Consider the following 22,609-nt stretch of genomic DNA (forward strand, 5'->3'; position numbering starts at 1 on the left):
TATCTCTAAAGAGAGAAAGACTTAAGGCTCATGCTGGGCATACTAACTGGACACTGTCTTCTGGCGTGAGATGCATATAAATAATGCCTCGTCAGTAATAACAGATGAAGAAAGTGCGGGCTGCAGGAATAAACACCAAGAAGGTCCCGTGCCAGCAATTAAGCGAGGTCCTAGAAAACTTCTAGTATTTGCCAAGGGGACGAAGTTATTTTATAACCTAATTGGAATTTTACCTTTTGGTCGTCAAACAAATTCTGGTAACCCAATGGACACATTCAGTCTATGTGAGGTCTTTATTCAGCGGCCAGTTCAACCTAACCTACTCGAGCTTTTATTTTCACTGACTCTCTGTTTTCCTACTTACTTTCCCCTTCGTTATCCTTCTATTTCTGGTTTCTTGTCTCCAATCCCAACCATTATCCTCTTATTTTTCCCTTCCTTTACCTTTTATCTTACCCCTTTATCTTTCGATTCCTTTTCTCTTTCGATGCTTGTTCTCCACCTCGTCGTGTTTCGCCTCTCAATCTCACAATTTTCTTCCACCTATCGGGTTCGTTTCTTTTCCTCTGCCTTAACCTTTCTCTCGGATCATTTGTCTTATGTATAGGATCACCACACCAAATATTAGATTTATATTATTATATTTTTAGGGACATACCGAACTATTTTTTTTTTTTGGAACGGGCGTGGAATCGCTCATTTTGCCTATATTACATACCACTTTACATTTAGATGTATATTCCAAATTATTTCAAATTATTATCTTTGAAAAAAATGTCTCTCCCTTCCTCTCTTTCATCTAAACGCAATGGGATCGAAGTTTTAACGAATTGGAGAAATTGCTTTGTAGGGGATGTGGCACCGCAATTTTAGTAGTCACAAATTACAGATGCTTGATAAATTTTATTTAGAAGCATGTTGGCTGGTGCCCATAGTACATTGTGTGTGTGTGTGTAAGCAAGAAAAAGTTGCCGAAGTCAAGTCACTCAGATAACTTCCACGTAGCCGCCTTGTTGTGCGCTGCAATAAGATTGGTGGCATATTGCCAGTGTTGCACTTTTTATTGTTATTTTTTTTTATAATTTTTATACTCAGTTGAGCAGAGCTCACAGAGTATATTAAGTTTGATTGGATAACGGTTGGTTGTACATATATAAAGGAATCGAGATAGATATAGACTTCCATATATCAAAATAATCAGGATCGAAAAAAAATTTGATTGAGCCATGACCGTCCGTCCGTCCGTCCGTCCGTTAACACGATAACTTGAGTAAATTTTGAGGTATCTTGATGAAATTTGGTATGTAGATTCCTGAGCACTCATCTCAGATCGCTATTTAAAATGAACGATATCGGACTATAACCACGCCCACTTTTTCGATATCGAAAATTTCGAAAAACCGAAAAAGTGCGATAATTCATTACAAAAGACAGATAAAGCGACGAAACTTGGTAGATGAGTTGAACTTATGACGCAGAATAGAAAATTAATAAAATTTTGTACAATGGGCGTGGCACCGCCCACTTTTAAAAGAAGGTAATTTAAACTTTTGCAAGCTGTAATTTGGCAGTCGTTGAAGATATGATGATGAAATTTGGCAGGAACGTTACTCCTATTACTATATGTATGCTTAATAAAAATTAGCAAAATCGGAGAAGGACCACGCCCACTTTAAAAAAAAAAATTTTTTTAAAGTAAAATTTTAACAAAAAATTTAATATCTTTACAGTATATAAGTAAATTATGTCAACATTCAACTCCAGTAATGATGTGGTGCAACAAAATACAAAAATAAAAGAAAATTTCAAAATGGGCGTGGCTCCGCCCTTTTTCTTTTAATTTGTCTAGGATACTTTTAACGCCATAAGTCGAACAAAAATTAACCAATCCTTTTGAAATTTGGTAGGGGCATAGATTTTATGACGTTAACTGTTTTCTGTGAAAATGGGCGGAATCGGTTGATGCCACGCCCAGTTTTTATACACAGTCGTCCGTCTGTCCTTCCGCATGGCCGTTAACACGATAACTTGAGCAAAAATCGACATATCTTTAATGAACTTAGTTCACGTGCTTACTTGTACTCACTTTATCTTGGTATGAAAAATGAACGAAATCCGACTATGACCACGCCCACTTTTTCGATATCGAAAATTACGAAAAATGAAAAAAATGCCATAATTCTATACCAAATACGAAAAAAGGGATGAAACATGGTAAGGTAATTGGATTGTTTTATTGACGCAAAATATAACTTTAGAAAAAACTTTATAAAATGGTTCAGACACCTACCATATTAAGTAGAAGAAAATGAAAAAGTTCTGCAGGGCGAAATAAAAAACCCTTAAAATCTTGGCAGGTATTACATATATAACTAAATTAGCGGTATTCAACAGATAATGTTCTGGGTCACCCTGGTCCACATTTTGGTCGATATCTGGAAAACGCCTTCACATATACAACTACCACCACTCCCTTTTAAAACTCCCATTAATACCTTTAATTTGATAGCCATATCGTACAAACGCATTCTAGAGTCAACCCTGATCCACCTTTATGGCTATATCCCTAAATGGCGTCCACCTATAGAACTATGGCCCACTCCCTCATAAAATACTCTTTAATGCCTTTCATTTGATACGCATGTCATACAAACACATTCCAGGGTTTCCCTCGGTTCATTTTCCTACATGGTTATTTTCCCTTATGTTGTCACCATAGCTCTCAACTGAGTATGTAATGTTCGGTTACACCCGAACTTAACCTTCCTTACTTGTTTTTTGTAGTCTTGTGTTTCTTATAACTTTGTTTTGTTGTTGCCCTTGTGTCGATCAACCACAGCGCAATTCCTTATAAATGTTTACTGTTGACTGTTGCCGCTTGAGGCCAACACCAATGTGTAGATATTATTGGCACTATTTACTAAGTTGTTGCTACAAAATGTTGTTGCATTTGTTGCTGATGTTGCAGCAGATGGATGGATGGTGTGTTTATTTTCATATGATTCTCTTCGCTCAGTGTAATCAATTTTCTTTTTTTTGGTTTATTATTTATTTCGCGATTGTTTTGTCTTGTTATTTTATTTTTAGTTTTTCTTCCCAATTGATGGACTTTTGTATACTCTGGAGTGGCCTTGCGCATATTTTTGCTGTAATTTTGGGGCAACTTTTTAAAAAATGACTGCGTTTTTCGCTTGCATTCCAAGTCATTGCGACCGTGAAGAAGACTGTCTTTGATTAAACCTCAACAAACAAACAAACAACAAAACACTCAACGAGGAAAGACATTTTCTGTTAATAGTCTATAAACATCAATCACATCATCAACTAATTGAATTTCAAGAAAAGCGTTAATGTGTGAAGAGAAACGTAGAGCTCAGGACAGCATTGTAGCAAAAAGGCCTAGAAAATGTATCTTCGTTCTACTCTCGCTGAGATAAGTTGTATTTCTTAGAATTATGTCAGAAATGTTAATCCGCATTTCTGGTAAGAACATAGAGGTAACAACTGCAAAAAGACTTAAAGCTTTGGGGCAGATTGAGCGCAGACCCGACGGTCATTGTAGTATAGCGTCATCAAATATTGACAGACAAAATACCTAGTTACTACCTGCGCTTCGATGGGTCTCTTAGAGGCATGATAGAGATGGAAGGTTGGCGCTAAGTCTGCTATTTAGATGAGGTTAAAAATGGGTGTACCGATAGTTTCAAAGTAATGAAAGGAGTAGGGTGTACAATATACTGCGCAAATCCGGAAATACACACATCCTACAAGCTGCAGGATCACTGTAGTGTTTTTCAGGCGGAAGTAGTCGCCGTGACTAAAGAAGTAGAAATACTGGAGGAATATTGCTTTATCTACAGCTGTATGAATTTTTGCATTTGAACCAGGCAGCAATTGAGGCTATAATCTCTCATAACAAAACATCCAAATGTGTTTAGCTAGCTCATTCGATTTTTCATTTCCATTGCGCATTGCTAGCATCTTGTAACGTATACGTTTCAATCAGATTAGGAGAGATTAGCAGAAGGCGACAGCTGCACAAGATCGACCAAGCAGGAAAGGCATGTAACCAAACGCGGGGCTGCAAAGTGTCCAAGATCATGAGGTCTTACAACCTTAGATTAACAAAGTTACTCCTATCATTGAAAATAGAGGAATGTATTCTGACTGGATGCTGCCTTCTGGCCTCACATGCATTTAAATTCGGCCTTGCCAGTGTTAGCAGATGTAGAAAGTGCGGGTTTCAGGAGGAAACGATTGAGCACATTTTATGCTCGTGAGCTGCGCTAGCAAGACTAAGACTCCAGCTATTAGGAGTGGCACAGCTATCAAATATAGTAGCAGCAAGTAGTATAGGTCCTGGAAAGCTTCTAGTATTTGCCAAGAGCGTGGAGTTATTTTATAACATAGGTCCTGGTTTCTGATAGAGTTTTTCACTTAGGTCGTTCAGCAAACTTCTGCTAACGCCATGCACTCATTTAGTCAGCCAGTTCAACGTAACCTATTATCTTAAAGTAATCGGTTATTTATCGAAAAGTTATCGATATATCATCAAAAATATATCTATTTATAATCGATTTGTTATCGTTCGAAGATGACAAAAAATACCAATGTAAGTCCTGTCCCGCAATTTTGTAGGAAAACGTATAGAGGAGAACAACCCAAAATAGTAGAGAAACCCGGCCCAAATCTCTTTGGAAGTATATCGCTCCAAGTAATTTTTTTTTTTACTTTTTTATGTATTTGCAAATCTACACATGTAAAGATGTTTATCTGACTGTCTAAATCTATATATATATAAAAAGAAGTGTACATTTTGATTGTCACTCCATAACTCGAGAACGGATAGAAAGATTGCCATGAAATTTTTAGGAAAGATACAGGGAGGAGAGATGATGGTTATTTGATTTTGAAATCCCAAATCGGTTTAGCCATTCTTGAGTTATGATTTTTTTTTTTTGAAAAATACTATATAAAAGAAAGTCGTGTTAGTTACACTACGCATAACTCAAGAACGGATGAACCAATTTGGCTGAAAATTGGTGGAGAGGTAGCTTATAACCAGGGAACGGACATACGATACTTTTTATCCCATTCTGACTAGGGTCTTGAGATCAAAACGTGGACCTGGGTAATCCTGGGATGTGTTTGTACAATATGGGTATCAAATGGAATCTGTTTATGAGTACTTTGATACTGAGTATTTTTCGTACCCCTGGGTGACTCGGGTCTCGAGATATAGGCCAAAACGTGGACCCGGGCACCCCTAGAATGTGTTTATATAATATGGATATCAAATGAAAGCTGTTGATGAGTGCTTTAGTACAGTGTAGTTTTCATACCTATTGGTGAATAGGGTCTCGATATATAGGCCAAAACGTGGACCAGGGCACCCCTAGAATGTTTTTATACAATTGGATATCAAATGAAAGCTGTTGATGAGTGCTTTAGTACAGGGTAGTTTTCATACCTATTGGTGACTAAGGTATCTAGATATAAGGCCAAAACGTGGACCCGGGCACCCCTAGAATGTGTTTATATAATATGGATATCAAATGAAAGCTGTTGATGAGTGCTTTAGTACAGGGTAATTTTCATATCCCTGGGTGACTAGGGTCTCGATATAAAGGCCAGAATGTGGATCAGGGTAATACTAGGATGTGTTTTTACATTATGGGTATCAAATTAAAGCTGTTGATGTGTGCTTTAGTGCACAGTAATTTTTATATCGCTGTGTGACTAGGGTCTCGAGATATAGGCCAAAACGTGGACCCGGATACCCCTAGAAGGTGTGTGTAATATGGATAGCAAATGAAAGCTGTTGATGTGTGCTTTAGTACGGAGTAATTTTTATATCGCTGATTGACAAGGGTCTTGAGATGTATGCCAAAACGTCGACCCGGATACCTGTACAATGTGTGTATATTATGGATATCAAATGAAAGCTATTGCTGAGAGCTTTAAGGTAATTTCCATTGTAATATTCGATTTAGTAGCATCAACATGGCAAAACTGATAAATAAGCATGCGAAGCCGAAATAAAGACATGAATTAATAATACCCACATACCTATATATGTACCTATGTACGTCCTATTCGATTTGCCTGAAATTTGGAGTATTAATTTGCCTGTATTAGTATTTACGATCCTTTTTTCCGGGAACTAGGCCAGAGACGGACTGGAACTGGGATTAGGACCACCCTCTGGGACTGGCAATAAGAGATGAAGGAGAATGAGAAGAACTTGAGAGAAGAGAAAAGAGGGTAGGAGAAGGAGACTGAGAAAGAGATAGAGTGAGACGAAATAGAGATAGATGAATCGAAAAAGACGGAGGGAGGAGTGAATAAAAGATTAAGAAAAGTATAAGAGGGGTGAGGCAGAGTTAGACGGAAAGAGCTTATTAAGATGTATGCAGAGAGACCAAATTTAGGGCAGAACAACGTCTGCCTGGTCTGCTAGTATTTCTATACGTATCATTAACAATATGTTTATCTACATCTTTATCTTATGTTTGTCTTCATCGTTATCTTTGTTTTTACGATTCATAACCATGTAATCTAAAATAATATTTATCTACATGTGTATGTCTTTTCCAGATTATAATTACTTTTAGGGTTTGTGCAGGACGCCGAAATACTTAATACATCAACAATTAGACAGTATTTTATATTTCAAGACTTTTTATCTAGGTGCAGCCAGAAAGACTGGTCCCACAAGGTTACTACCGATTTCTTTACTACTTTCTGGAAAACGAATTGCTTCATTGTAAGGAAAATTTGGTTGCAGAAATATGCTACATTGGAAGCTCGAACATTTAGGAGCTGCTTCTAAGAATGTTCTTACAAAGTTGATGATGATACATGCCAATATTGTTTGTTGCGGGACGTTCGACGGTCACCAATATAGTAGAGTTTAGTGAGTATTGTATATCTGCTTTTGCATCTGGATACCAGGTGGATTGTATTTATACTGCCTTCTCCAAAGCCTTCGATAAGGTATCACATGAGATCCTTATTCATAAACTTACCTGTCTTGGTTTTCACTCAATTTTTCTGCAGTGGCTAAAATCTTATTTAATTAACAGATGGTGTATTGTGTGTATTGATGGTGTATCATCCGATCCATACCTTGCAACTTCCGGCGTTCCGCAAGGCAGTATTCTTGGACCCTTGCTCTTCGTCCTGTTCATCAACGACATCAAAGACCTTGGTGTGGTTTATGATACCAAATTTTCTTTCAACAGCCATATAAACTTTATCATAGCCAAATCGTATGCAATGCTTGGTTTTATTCGGTGTAATAGTTCAGAGTTCTCTGACCCATATACACTTAAATTGCTCTAAAATTCATTTGTACGATCTCATCTCGAGTATGCCACTATCATTTGGCCACCGTTCAAACAGTTTGCAATTAACAGGATTGAGCGAGTTCAAAAAGTTTTCCTTAAATACTGTCTGCGATCCTTTAGATTTACTAGCCCTCTTCCCTCATATAATGCACGTTTACTTCTTTTAAATCTTAAACCTTTAGAATCGAGAACGTATATTTTTTCTTTGACCTTTTTATATTGCATCATCCATGGGGATACAGATTGTGCTGCTCTTCTTGAGGAAATTAATTTTAATGTTCTAAGAAGAGAACTTAGAAGCCTTTACCCTTTTTATGGCATTAATAGTAGAACGAATTATGCGAGAAATGCCCCAATTACCCGCGCTATGAGTGAATTTAATAAGATCTCATATTTTATCGAGCTTGATTTCTGTTTGTGGAAGAATGTTTTTACTAATTTATTAAAGTGTGTTTTTTAGTTATCAATACTTTTATATTAGTCTGTAAGTGCTAGTTTTTCATTGACTTGTTAACTTTTTGTATTTCTTAATTGTAGTCTGTTTTTAATTGTATGAAAATTGTTAGTAGTCTGTAAGAACTTGTGTTCATAGACTTAATAAATGAAATTAGAAATTAGCTGTTCTATTAATCAATTAAAACGTTACAGCTTGCGCTGCTATCTGGCGTTTGGTAGCAACTACCGGTAATGCAGTGCAAATATTCACAATAGTGCCATAGTACAAATGGATTTCTTTGTGTGCTCACAATCGTTTATTTTTAACAAATTATTTTAATAAAATATGGCTAAACAAAAGCACTACGACGAAAATGGCCCATAGCTCGCTAATAGCCCGAATATCCATCTTTACAACCAAAACTTTAGTTATAGATTTGGATTCCCAATAAGAGCGAAAAAGAGACCCGTACATAAAAACAGCAATTAGAAATAATATATATGATAATTATTTTTATATCCACCTATATCTTGGAAACCTATCAGAATGCAGTCACAGTCCTTGTAGAGTGGTAATGAGAGAGTGAGATAGAGAATGCAAAAGGAAAAAAGTGAGAGGAACGAGAAGAGAGTAATAAAAAGAAGAGGAATGACCATGATTCAAATGTTGGCGAGAAAATTCGGGGCTAGGAGAACCTATACCCGGTATGCCAGTTTAATCTTATATTTTTTTATTTCTCTCACTAAATAACTATTAGTTGGGAAGTGAAATGAATAAAAAAATCTCCGCAATAAAAATGAGAAAACTCTCTATTTTTTACGAATAGAAAGTTTTAGTATAAAATAAACAATTTTTTTTTTCTTGAATAGGTTATTCTGGAAACCCAACTGCAGCTAAATACAAAACAAATAAAGATAATAAAAAAAGCTACTTTGCGAATTTAATACCAAAAACATGAGTGAAGAACAGCAACAAATAACTGTCACACCAAGCGTATCTTTTAGTAGCTATGTATGTCTTTACATACATATTTTCAATGATGAGAACGATTAAAAGCCTAAGTGGAATAGCAAAACAGCTAAACAAATCGCGAACAAAGTGTCCGTCAGGTGGACGACGACTCACCAACACGCCATACTTAACCTAGTTAACATAACAACATATTACCATACCTACATACGAATAGATCGGCATAGTAAGAGCTAAATAGTTCATAGCTTACCACTGGAAAAGAATCAAAACAACTTAACAAGGGCTCCTATACAAAAGCTTCAAATCAAGAAGTCCATGGAAATAAAGAAGGCTTATAATCGTCGAATTTGAGTTATACTTAGAACTGTTGTTTTGCATCAGCTTTAAGTTGATTACTTAGTACATACGGCTCAGTCCAGCCGTATAATTCAACAAGCCTTATCCGTTATATTAATTATTTTTAAGGTCTGCGTTAGACAAAAAGAGCAGTTAACATAGAGTTGGGTAATGGCTAGCATGCCTGGCAATGTGAGTCGCAGGGAGCAGCGCACCTCAGAGAGAGTTAAACGTGATCTTTGGGATTGGCCACGAAAAGGAATCTACGAATAAGATGTGCAAGTCAACCAAATTCGGACACGCGATGATATTAGATGATATTCCAAGGGGAAGGTTAAACGAGATCATAACTTACCTAACATCCGACACCGACTATATAACGTCGGTTGTTCCTTTCACAGTGCAGAACATAAGATATTCCTCAAGTGAGGAAGGCCTAGAAATTGGTAGGGGTATTACAATCTACTTAGACGGCTCGAAAATGGAAAAGGGAACTGAAGATGGAGTGTACCCAAAGCATGTGCAGATAAATCAATCCTTCCGACTTTCTGACTCATGCCGTGCCTTCCAGGCGGAGGTTTATACCATAAAGAGAGCAGCTAAATTGCTCAGAACAGTACGATACAAGACACCAGTGTAACGATCTTTGTCGACGGCCAGGTTGCCTCACAGACATAAGTGTCCAACGTGGTAAATTGGGGTATTGTGTGAAGATGTACAGCCACGATGGCGCCCATAATGCACCTCAATATCTCCCTAGGCATAGCGCTATTAAAGGAAATGAATTTGCAGAAGAGCTGGCCAATGATTTCGAAATGGATAAAAGCGAGATGGACAGCTTCGTGCGACCACCATGGCGTTAACTCCTGATGAAAATCGAAGAATATGAGATTGGATAAGAGAGAAACTAGCTTTTTTTCAAGCTTAACAAATTTGCTGTGAGTACTTACGCGTGTCATCAGAGGTGACTGCGTTATTGCACTGATTCAACTACGGTGACGCATACCAACAAGCTCCCTCTGCAGAAGCTGACATGAGGACGAAGATTATCACTTTCCCTGCCAATGTCCAGGGCTGCAAATAAGACGAATCAGATTTACGGCAGTCTTGTAGAGGATAAGAAGGTGTATTTTTCGGCCCTAATTAAGTTCATCAGAGAAAGGATTCGTTGGCCCGGCACTCACTGAGGGCACTAACAATGAACAAAAATGTCTCCGAGAGGAAGTATTGGAAATTCCATTGACGCCCTCTTAACCTCACCTAATCTTTATTCATTTTAATGACCTGTAGGACGAATTTTGCAACGTGTGTATACCCTGAGCACCGCAACCGCTTGATATACTCGTGAGTACAATGCTGTCTTAAGTGCTACAGCAGGAAAATTTAATCGTATGTGGCTGGTCGACTTCGCGAGGCCCCTTTTCCTCTGACATACACCAAAATAGCATAGAAAACAAACAAAGACCTTAGCAAAGTATAAGTCAATCATTTAGTTAACAACGCTCGGTCACATTTAGCGCTCAACACCTGCGACTGACTTATATGTATGTATTTGTGCTGCTGCTGCTGATTCGCGACGTGCAATTATGAGGTTTCCACGACACTTTTGTTGCTGTTAATTCTTTTTCCAACTGGCCGAGCGGCTTTGAGCGTAAAAGCATTGTCGGCTGAATGTCACTTCCACCGCATTCCAAACAAGCCAATAACAAACCAAAAACCAACTCAAACTATGACCACAATTTTCATGCCCAATGTATGTATGTAGGTATGGGTTTTGCCAGCCAACCAAGCATACAACAAAGAATCAAAAACACTCTCGAGCAAATACAAAAGGCAATACGAGAGTTCAATGCTAGCTTTTGTCCATGTGCGCTGGCTGTGCAGACAACAACAAATATGCATATTTATTTTAAATCTGGCTTGATTATGGCTGCAGACGCGAGATGGGCGGTATCGGTGTTCGTGGAAATGGTGTCTCTGTGTTACAGCTATCAATTTGCTATTGTTGCCCCCTGTACGTATTTTATTACATTACTACACGCAATTATGATGGCGATTTGCTAAGGTAAATTGTTAAAAGATAAATGAATAAAAATACGGCCCACCAATCATCATTACATAACAAATGAACTCAATGAAGAGCGATCGCCGATCGTTGAAGTTTTTGCGCAGGTGAAGTGACTTTTATGTGCCGATTATGCAACATTTGCGAACAAAGTGTTAATCGAATTCTGTTTGGTTGTATTTCTCATAATAAATTGAGTTCATCAATTAGTGTTGTTATTGTAAATAGGATTCATGGGATTGTGAACGTTTTTGAGTTGTCTAAATGTCGGCAGCCGGATATGAATTTGGGTCATCTTGGTGCTTATAACTGTCTAGTGAACATGATTGATGCTTCCTATCTCCCCGGGAGGCTAACGTAGCTTTTAGAAAGGTTCGCAGCAACAAGAGCTGCATCTTTTCGAAACCACACAGAAACGGACCCAGGCACCCCAGCGCAATATGTCCTGTCCCGCAATTTTTAACCTCACCTATCCGTGGCGAATTCTGTTTCATTAACAGTCGAGGCTCTGGCGACCCCGAACTCTGATGGATCTAGGGGGTGGGAGGGCGGTATGGCCTAGAAGGTTGCATGTGGTCATACCTAATCGTTCCCGAGATGACCGGGCTTGGTACCGGAACGTACCGGATCTGCACCCAGCAAAGGACCGTCAACTCGATAACACTCCCCAAGGCCTTCGGGGAGTGTCCTTATCGCTAAAACAACAACAACAACAGAGTCTCTTTCTCTTCGTATCCAAACACAGCTGTGGGGAATTTAAGACTTCGCGACTATCTCGGTTCAGTGCTTTCCTCCAATTTTCTCAGGAAGTTAACCAATGGTGGCCTTACAAAGGTATATCCATTTGGGAAACTTCCTTGATCATCGTCTCAGCGATATCGTCCCCTTCTGTATTGTAGTGCCTGGTAACGAAACCCAACTGCCTTTTCGGAATTACAAAAATGAAAAATTGAGTAACCGAGCCAAAAAATAATAAAGTAATAAACTTTACAACAAAACAATTTAGCAAATAAACTAGTGAGACAATAAATGTCGATTCATTTTTGTACCGTTTTTTTGGGTGTGTGAGCCCTAGCAAAGTCACCGTGTTGTCTTTTTTACTGAAATCGGTTTTATTTTTGTTGAGAGCCAAATAGAGGCGAAGTAATGTTGTTGTAAGCCATAGAGAGTCCCTTCGAAAGCATTCCGCCATAGTTCACTGAAACAGCGGCGTCGATTTCTCGGACTTATCGTACCCGTCCTGCTATATGGGGCAGAAGCATGGACCATGACAACAGCAGATGAAGCGGCTTTGGGAGTGTTCGAGAGAAAAGTTCTTCGAAAGATTTATGGACCTCTACGCGTTCGCGATGGCGAGTACCGTAGAAGATTTAATGATGAGCTGTACGAGCTATACGCAGACATCAACATAGTCCAGCTAATTAAAACGCAGCGGCTGCGCTGGTTAGGCCATGTTATGCGAATGAAAGATGATGCTCCGGCCAAGAAAGTGTTTCTATCGGAACCCGCCTATGGAAGCAGTGGTAGAGGGCGGCCCCCACTCCGTTGGAAGGACCAGGTGGAAAACGATTTAAACTCCCTTGGTGTGACCAATTGGCGCCGGTTGGCGGAGCGAAGGAGCGACTGGCGCGCCTTGTTGGACGACCATAACCGTTTAGACGGTTAAGCGCCAATTAAGTAAGTAAGTATTGGTATGGAGGAATACGACCCAACCCAAAAATGGATGACATTGTTTGTAGGGCCATACATAAACGGCTAGACGATGGGGGTCAATTAATTAAGAAACGCATAAAAGCGTACTTCAAATGCAAACTTGTTCCAGTTTACAGCTTGGTGTAGCTTGCTTAGAAGCTGTATTCTAAGCGAATCGCTCGATCTTAGGATTAGCTTTCATAAACAAAGGTAAGGAGAAAACAATCTTAAATCACAGATTGTTTTTTCATGCAATTATGTTAAATAAAATGCCTCCAGAATAATCCTATTATGCACGAAAAATTATTTACATATCTATAGTTATAGTCGCTTTTTAAATGTTTATGTACAAGAAGGGTTAGATTTATGTAAGTATGTATATAAATTTGTTATTGTTTACCTTTAACAGCCTCGTAGTATCCCAAATCCAGCGTGAATGTTTTGTCTAAATTCGTGCGGGGGTAATAAATTTATTTGGTGAATAATCACTTGTTGTTGTTGTGCTACTGGTGATGGAGATGCTGGTAACTTTCTAAATGGCTTTGTTGCTTCTTTTATTTCCTCTTCTCTTTTGCTAGCTGTTGTAGCTGATGTAGGCTAGTGTGTGAGTGTCTGGTTGCAAGCAGCTGCTCTGGTTTGTTGTCTTCTATCGAAAAGGTCAAGCTTTAGAAGCCAAGTTGTAGGACAAGAATCGCTCTTAGCTCAAACAAAAATTTGTAAATGGGTTGAGTTGGTATTGGGTTGATTTTAATTTTGTTGCTGTTAAGATTTTGAATTTTGGCTGTTTCTAGTATTTCATTTATATTTAGGTAGATTTATTACATGCATATTTTTATTTTCGATAATTCCCTCTTGCGCCCCATTCAACGACTTTTGTTCGAAAGTGTAGCTACTTATATATTCAGGTATTTGAGTAAGTAAATATGTATGTATCATATAACCGGCAAGTTAAGAAGCTAAACCAGTCGCATGACGCACTGTGGGGTATTGGAATGTTTCGGTGTCTAAAAGTCAGCTTTTTTTTAACAAACGTAAGTAAAATTCAAAAAGCGCATGCAATCGTTTGCTGCCTAGATGTACAAGCCGACTATTTGAACGATCCTTATCAGCGTGGAAGTGGGGTGGCGGAAGGCAGTCGAGTTAAGCCACGCGAATAACAGGCTAGTTAAAGTTCGAGGAGCTGTCTGTGGGGCGATTAGGTCACGACGACTTATCTCGAAAACGGCATTCGCAAGTGGTCTGATCCATCAAAGAAAATCTGCCACAAACTATCAAATCACGCTTCGAAGCAAGCCAAGGCATTCTTTTTGTCATACAAATTTTTTGGTTAGATATTTAAATCGCTCAGAGCTTCGACAATTCAGTCTTACGAGGGGATATAGAGATAAGAGACTGGATAAAGGAATCATAATCTGTGCTATTCAGGAAGCCTGGCAGGCGTTACCGAATAGTTAGATGGCTTTTTGGGATGTCGGGTTGAGAGAGTGAGCCATGGACATAGCGAGTACATACAGTATTTCTTAAATTTGGTTTCTGGAAAATCGTTACACACAGAAAAACGGCCTATGAGCTATTCCAGTGAGAATAGCTCTTGGTTTCCCAGTAACGTGAAGGGGACCTATTAGGCTTCGATCCTCTCAGCACTGGCTTAACGAGGCTAATAATAGGTGGAAGTCATTGCAGCCTGCAGGTTTCGCTGCTTTGTGAGAAATACAATCTTCAAATATTTTGTACGATATATACAGAAATTACGGATTACACGGAATGCACTGACTGCACCGATTGTAAAGTCAACACAACAAAATACACGCAAAAAATTATATGAGATCCGCGCAATTTATAGTATCTGAAAGCGGGCATTCCTCTCATTTCGCTCACGAAAAGATTGGGGAATTGTTTTTCATATTTTTTTTATTTAATCTGCAAATTTTTTGACCCTTCTTACAGATGCTTGCTTTTACTTCACAGCGGGGTGCTCTCGTAGTCTTGTATATTTTTGTCCTCGGATCTAAACAATCCGTACACCTTGCAAGACAAAGCAAATCACCCTATTAGATCTGTACTCAGCTAGGATTGGACTATTGGGACTCATGTGTACATATGAAATTGAAATACTGTACATCATGTCGCAGCGAAGATCTTCTGTGGTGGAATAAACGGTGTTGTACCTACTGGCAAAGTTGTCCAGAGCATTAAGATAGTAGAACGAAATTTCTAGGAAAACAATTTTAATCCTCCGTAGTATCTGTATTATTTAAGCTAAATGCGATGATTCCCAACGTGGCTATGAAATATTCTTGAGTCCTCCGAAATTGCGCGCAGAAGAGAATCGGGCGTTGAATAGCTGTATAAAAATGGCTTGTAGTATAAAAATAGAGTCAGAGTTATCCTGAGAAACAGTCAGTGTAATCAGGTTTGGTTTTGAGTAGTTTTTAGTGAATTTTGCGTTTGGGTCCTTCTCTGCGTTTAGAGTAGCCGAACTTATATACAAACATTTTCATAACAGCCTATTTTCAACAATACGAATTTAATAACACGAGCCTGACCCGTGCGCATCTTGCGCAACCAATATAAAAGTCTCTTATCAAATGTCAACAGAAATCAGGTGCTCTATTAACAGCTTGCGCTGCCATCTACCGTATAATAGCAACTGCCGTCAATCAATTAAAACGTACACTTGCGCTGCCATCTAGCGTACAATAGCAAATACCGGTAATGCAATGCAAATATTCAATAGTACCATAGTACAAATAGATTTCCTTGTGATGCGCACAATCGTTTATTTTAGCAAATTATTTTAATAAAATATAGCTAAACAAAAGCACTACGACGAAAATTGGCCAAAGCTCGCTAATAGCCCGAATCTCCATCTTTACAACCAAAACTTTATTGATAGATTTGGATTCCAAATAAGAGCGAAAACGGGACCCGTACATAAAAACAGCAATTAGAAATAATATATATGATATTTTAGTCCCCCAAAAACATATTTTTCGGCCTCGGTTGAATTTGGCATTTAAAAGAGCTACCACGCTTTTTTTTGAGATCTACCTGGTTATTTCCTTTGAATGTACTACCAAACTGGTATTGGAAAAAGCAACACTGATCTGAGAACGTAGTAAATGTAGGGCAATCTGAATTTTCGCCCTGAGTAGAAAATCTCTTTTACGACTGGTTTAAATTACAAAGATAATTTAGGCCACTCCAAACCATTCAAACACCCCACAGTGCAACGTATGCTGCTAGAAAAAAAAGTAATTTTTAAAATAAAATGTTTGTTAGGTTTGTTGTTGGGAGAGCGACCACATCACAATCGAACGGGTTGTTAAATCGGTGAAAATAATAGAGTTTATGTATGTAGGTTTGTTTGCTGCGATCTTTTTTTCTTAAACCATTTTCTTGTTATTCCCTTATAAGAATTTGCTCAATTTTATTAACTTCTTTCACTTATGCGTTTTCACTACTCTTTCGCATTGCTAGGCATTTTTGTTATTTTTTGTTGTCGTTATTGCGTTGTTGGAATTTTACACTTTATGATTTTTCTTAAATGTTATTATTGGTGTTTTTGTTTGGTTTGTACTAAGATTATTGCCTTTTACATCCGCATTTTTTGCTCCTACAAATTCGTTAGCCAAGCCCACTTTCACGCTTAAAAATCTGCACCTGCAATTCTGCACAAAACAAACAAAAAACTATAAAAATCCATCAATTCACAAAATGAAGATTAATTAATTTCATATTTATTTTCTTTTTGCTTTTGTTCGTTGTATTTTTACTTATTGCACAGCTTTTCTTCCTTTCAATGCAACTCTGCTGCTTTGCACAAAAGTTTATTTTATTTCCACCGATTTACTGCAGTTGAATTGCTATTCATTCAATGCGATTTAAATCGAAAGTTACGCTCGTTTGGCCAAAATTTGTAACGGTAAGTAGTACAACATAAAACAAAAACGCATTTCATAAAACACGCGAAATGATAACAATCAAAATGTGATGCTGCTATTTTTTTAGCCACAGAAGCAATTCCACATATATGTACATAAATAAGCGAATAAACCAGTCAGCCAAGTAGTCAACAAGTCGATAGCTCAGAGGAGGAGGTAAGTTGATTTACCAAAAAAATGAGAATGTATGTTTGTAAGATAAATTCACGAAGTCAACGATTTAACGAGGGGTAGTTAAAAAAGTTCGCTAAGTTTGTCACTCTAAAGACTTATATAAAAAAAAAAACAAGTAGGGAAGGTTCAGTTCGGGTGTAACCGAACATTACATACTCAGTTGAGAGCTATGGTGACAACATAAGGGAAAATAACCATGTAGAAAAATGAACCGAGGGAAACCCTGGAATGTGTTTGTATGACATGCGTATCAAATGAAAAGCATTAAAGAGTATTTTACGAGGGAGTGGGCCATAGTTCTATAGGTGGACGCCATTTAGGGATATCGCCATAAAGGTGGATCAGGGTTGACTCTAGAATTTGTTTGCACGATATGGGTATCAAAGGAAAGGTGTTAATGAGTATTTTAAAAGGGAGTAATCCTTAGTTCCATAGGTGGACGCTGTTTCGAGATATCGCCTTAAAGGTGGACCAGGGGTGACCCTAGAATTTGTTTGTACAATATGGGTATCAAAAGAAAGGTATTAATGAGGGTTTTAAAAAGGAGTGGTGGTAGTTGTATAGGTGGTCGCCTTTTCTGGATATCGCCATAAAGGTGGACCAGGGGTGACTCTAGAATGCGTTTGTAGAATATGGGTATCAAACGAAAGGTGTTAATGAGTATTTTAAAAGGGAGTGGGCCTTAGTTCTATAGGTGGACGCCTTTTCGAGGTATCGCAATAAAGGTGGACCAGGGGTGACTCTAGACTTTGTTTGTACGATATGGGTATCAAATGAAAGGTGTTAATGAGTATTTTTAAAAAGAATTGGGCCTTCGTTCTATAGGTTGTCGCTTTTTCGAGATATCGCCATAAATGTGGACCAGGGATGACTCTAGAATATGTATGTACGATATGGGTATCAAATGAAAGGTGTTAATGAGTATTTTAAAAGGGCGTGGGGCTTAGTTCTATAGGTGGACGCCTTTTCGAGATATCGCCATAAAGGTGGACCAGGGGTGACTCTAGAATGTGTTTGTAAGATATTGGTATCAAATTAAAGGTATTAATGAGAGTTTTAAAAGGGAGTGGTTGTAGTTGTATATGTGAAGGCGTTTTCCAGATATCGACCAAAATGTGGACCAGGGTGACCCAGAACATCATCTGTTGGATACCGCTAATTTATTTATATATGTAATACCTGTCAAGGTTTCAAGGGTTTTTTATTTCGCCCTGCAGAACTTTTTCATTTTCTTCTACTAAATATGATAGGTGTCACAACCATTTTACAAAGTTTTTTCTGGAGTTATATTTCGCGTCAATAAACGAATTCAATTACCATGTTTCATCCCTTTTTTCGTATTTGGTATAGAATTATGGAATTTTTTTCATTTTTCGCAATTTTCGATATCGAAAAAGTGGGCGTGGTCATGGTCGGATTTCGTTCATTTTTTATACCAAGATAAAGTGAGTTCAGAGAAGTACGCGAACTAAGTTCAGTAAAGATATGTCGATTTTTGCTCAAGTTATCGTGTTAACGACCATGCGGAAGGACAGGGCGGAGCCATGCCCATTTTGAAATTTTCTTTTATTTTTGTATTTTGTTGCACCATATCATTACTGGAGTTTAATGTTGACATAATTTACTTATATACTGTAAAGATATTAAATTTTTTGTTAAAATTTTACTTAAAAAAAATTTTTTTTTGAAAGTGGGTGTGGTCCTTCTCCGATTTTGCTAATTTTTATTAAGCGTACATATAGTAATAGGAGTAACGTTCCTGCCAAATTTCATCATGATATCGTCAACGACTCTCAAATCACAGCTTGCAAAATTTTTAAATTAAAAAAAAAATAAAAAAATAAAATTTTTAAATTACCTTCTTTTAAAAGTGGGCGGTGCCACGCCCGTTGTCCAAAATTTTACTAATTTTCTATTCTGCGTCATAAGTTCAACTCACCTACCAAGTTTCATCGCTTTATTCGTCTTTGGTAATGAATTATCGCACTTTTTCGGTTTTTCGAAATTTTCGATATCGAAAAAGTGGGCATGGTTATAGTCCGATATCGTTCATTTTAAATAGCGATCTGAGATGAGTGCTCAGGAACCTACATACCAAATTTCATCAAGATACGTCAAAATTTACTCAAGTTATCGTGTTAACGGACGGACGGACGGACGGACATGGTTCAATAAAATTTTTTTTCGATCCTGGTGATTTTGATATATGGAAGTCTATATCTATCTCGATTCCTTTATACCTGTACAACCAACCGTTATCCAATCAAACTTAATATACTCTGTGAGCTCTTCTCAACTGAGTATAAAAACAATTAAAAAAATTAATTATATTTCAACTGTTAAAAGATTTCAGGACAATTGGTTGAATTGAAAACGAGAAAACTGAGGATGAATCAGATGGGGTGTATAACACAATTCCAAAATACATATTCCAGACATTACTAAATTCCTTTAGATCCACATCATAAGCAAACGCTCTAAAAAATTTCGTATATAAAGAAAATAGTAGTATCCAAGTCATGGTGAAACCAACGCTCGCCTTTACATGTTTCTTAGAAGAAAAAAAATCTTTTCTTCAGAGATGGATGCTACTTGATAAGCGAAATTTTGACCATAATCCCGACAAGACGAAATCCGGACACGAAGTTAGTTGTTAAGATTTGCTTTTCTTCTGGATTATGTATGGTCTGAATATTGTCTTGTCGGAATTTTGTTGTCAGTATTTTGACCTGTCTGGATTGTGCTTATTGAGATGATGGGATTCATTCATTTGTTATAACGTTATAGAAAATCGCATATTGCAACTACGTGATGCAAGCCCCTATGCTCAGAATTTTTAAAAACTTTGAGGAATTCGTTGTGGACAGAACTTTTTGAGATGCAGGGAATCCATATACTGACCCTGACTCAGACATTTGATTCACCGACGATGAATGTAAATCTGATGAGGGTAAAACAGACGCTGGTACCTATGGACCCATCTAATTTTCAGGCAGGCATCCATACAATAAAAATTGAAGAGAATGTCTACGAAGAGTTATCCTCAAACAGTATCATTATTACATACAACTAGGCAGCCTTGTGCGCCTTGTAGTCTTACACAACTACTTCTAAGCTAGTAAATACATTAGAGTCCTAATTAAGATGGGAGCCAAAAACAAGGTTCTGTTAGCATAGTTGCCCAGGCATCGGGGACATAAAAGTAATTTCCAGGCAAACAACCTAGCCAAGCACGGTTCGACGGCAGTATTCTATGGTCCAGAACCCTTCTATGAGCTCACAATGGAACATAGGGGGAACCATAAGAAACTGGAAAACAAAGCAGTTCATACAACACTGGATTGACCGCCCAGGTCACAGAAAAGCCAAATTGTCTATACTCACAGCGAGGAGAGTATCAGCTAAACTCATTTATCTAAGCAGAAGGCGCCAACCAACTGTCATGGTAACCTAAGTAAATTAAATCTATGCGAAAAAAAGAATTACTACGTTTAAATATATTCAGCCCTTTCTGGTAAACTAATCGAACTTTTCTTGGTCTCCCTGTATACCCTTCATGCCTCGTGCGGTTTGTGTCTTAACTTTAATATTTACAAGCAATTATTTTTAACTCTGATATCAAAATTAAATTGGTACAAGTGTAACAACATATTCTCGAAACTAATTTGACTTAGATACACATAGACCGTAAAATTAAAAAGCTAACATGCTATAAACGTTGATGGCTTTTTACAAAAAAAAGATAGCATGTACATACACAGAGATATCACGTATTCCTTAATTTACTATTAAGTCTAAACTATGTAATTTTCTTTGGATATACTGTATGGTTTGTCTACTTCAATTGTTGACTCTGAAATCCATCAATTTATTATTATTAACCACTGTTTTCCAGTCTCTTGTGGTCTTTCCTTCTGTGAGATTCCTGGGAACCTTATTTTTCAATCCTGTTGTGTCTAAGATAACTAGTCTTTTATTTTGTCTAGTGGTCTTCACTTATTTGCACACAGCGTTTTTGAATACTTTATCAATCCCAATACTTTATCAATTTTTGATAGCATAAGACATATGTATTTCGAAATTAATTAGACTTGAGCTTGTTGTATATTATGGCTTTTCTTAATATTGCGGTTCATTCTCTTTGCTTCGTTCTTTCCTTTACTACATTATTTTGTCTCGCATAGTCGCACACCACATTCATGACTTAATTTTGTCAAAAAAAAGCTTTGTTTTAAAACTGTACTTTATCGGCATTACCACCTTTGCTCTAAGTTACTTCGAATCAAGTCTTATAACATTTCTCATGGAATATCAACCCATTGACGCCTCATCTCTAAGAAAATTTACTTCCAGTTAGTGCGGCTTTACTTCAAAATTTACCACAACTGTTGCATGAGATTGAAGTCTGGCGATTGAACTGGACAACGAATGGAGGGAGCTCCTCATATACCAAATGACCCAGACCAAGTTTTAAGAAATAGCCCCAAACCATGAAAGATCTTCTTCCATGCTTTACCGCTGGTTGCATACAGTACGGCTTAAAACGCTCGTGTTAACACCTCACTTGCTAACGTTTTTTGTTAACTCCTCTGACATGTTTGCATACTGTTTTTCAAACGCGAGCTTTTCTTTCCTATTTGCAATGGACATTGGTACTTTTTTACGTCATAGTTTTTGAATGCAAATGACACAATATAATCGTTCGATTAACTATATAAACTTTCTGGATTATTTGCGTCTTGTCTTCTCGTGAGACGCGCAGACATAATTTTGGACTTAGATCCTCCTTCATACTGAGTCCTGCACCTGTTGCTCTTCTCAAAGTTTTTAAAAAACCTTTCTGCACTTTTTGCGTCTGTTTCATCCTTCTTCCGATCTGTTAGGTTAGGTTAGGTTGAACTGGCCGGTCCATGAGGACCTCACCTAGACTGTTTGAGTCCGTAATGTTACCAGAAGTTTGTTTTAACGGCCAAACTGAAAAGCCCTATCAAAAACCAGGACCTATGTTATAAAATAACTCCGTCCTCTTGGCAAATACTAGAAGTTTCCTGGGACTTAAGCCACTTGCTGCTTCTAGATCTGAAAGTTGTATCACTCCTAATAGCTGGAGCCTTAGCCTGGCAAGTGCAGGGCACGAGCACAGAACGTGCTCGATCGTTTCCTCCTCCAACCCGCACTTCATACATCTGCTATCACTGACCAAGCCTAATTTAAAAGCATGTGACGCCAGAAGGCAGTGTCCAGTCAGAATACCTGTGATGAGTCTACAGTCCTCTCTTTTTAATGATGAAAGCAACTTTGTTAGTCTAAGGTTGTCGGACCTACACATAATCTTCGACACTTTACAGCCCCGCGCTTGAACCCACGCCTTTCCCGCTTGGTCGATCATGTGCACCTCTCGCCTTCGCTTAATCTCGCCCAGTCTAATTGGGACGTCTACGGAGCAAGCTTCAAGGGATGCGCCCTTTTTAGCTAGTTCGTCCGCTTTTTCATTCCCATCTATTCCCATATGCCCTGGGACCCAATATAGATGTATGCTTCTCCCTGTTCCGATTCTCTCCAGAGACTGCTTACACTCCAACACGCATTTAGACGCTGTGCTGTGTGAGATTTTTGCCTTAATTGCTGCTTAAAAGTTAAC

At 38.0% G+C, this 22,609-nt stretch overlaps 1 protein-coding gene and 1 long non-coding RNA gene across 6 annotated transcripts in view; one reads left to right on the top strand and one right to left on the bottom strand.

The window, feature by feature from the left end:
- The window catches only part of LOC137253449 (uncharacterized), a 48,099-nt gene extending 31,238 nt beyond the window's left edge, over positions 1–16,861 (top strand). The window contains exon 3 of the long non-coding RNA XR_010953804.1: positions 16,638–16,861. This is a non-coding gene — a long non-coding RNA (uncharacterized lncRNA). The remainder of the gene's footprint in view (positions 1–16,637) is intronic.
- kst (spectrin beta chain, non-erythrocytic 5 kst) overlaps positions 1–22,609 on the bottom strand; it is a 155,916-nt gene that overhangs the window by 126,954 nt on the left and 6,353 nt on the right. For 3 of the 5 annotated variants that reach the window (XM_067790372.1, XM_067790370.1, XM_067790373.1), the window contains exon 2: positions 13,251–13,739. The gene's annotated coding sequence lies outside the window, so the exon portion shown is untranslated. Of the gene's footprint in view, positions 1–13,250; positions 13,743–22,609 lie in introns of all 5 variants that reach the window. The other 2 variants (XM_067790371.1, XM_067790368.1) reach the window with 1 other exon arrangement.

The sequence above is a fragment of the Eurosta solidaginis genome, chromosome 5 (assembly GCF_040869045.1).
Source record: "Eurosta solidaginis isolate ZX-2024a chromosome 5, ASM4086904v1, whole genome shotgun sequence".
In the NCBI taxonomy this organism is placed as follows: domain Eukaryota; kingdom Metazoa; phylum Arthropoda; class Insecta; order Diptera; family Tephritidae; genus Eurosta; species Eurosta solidaginis.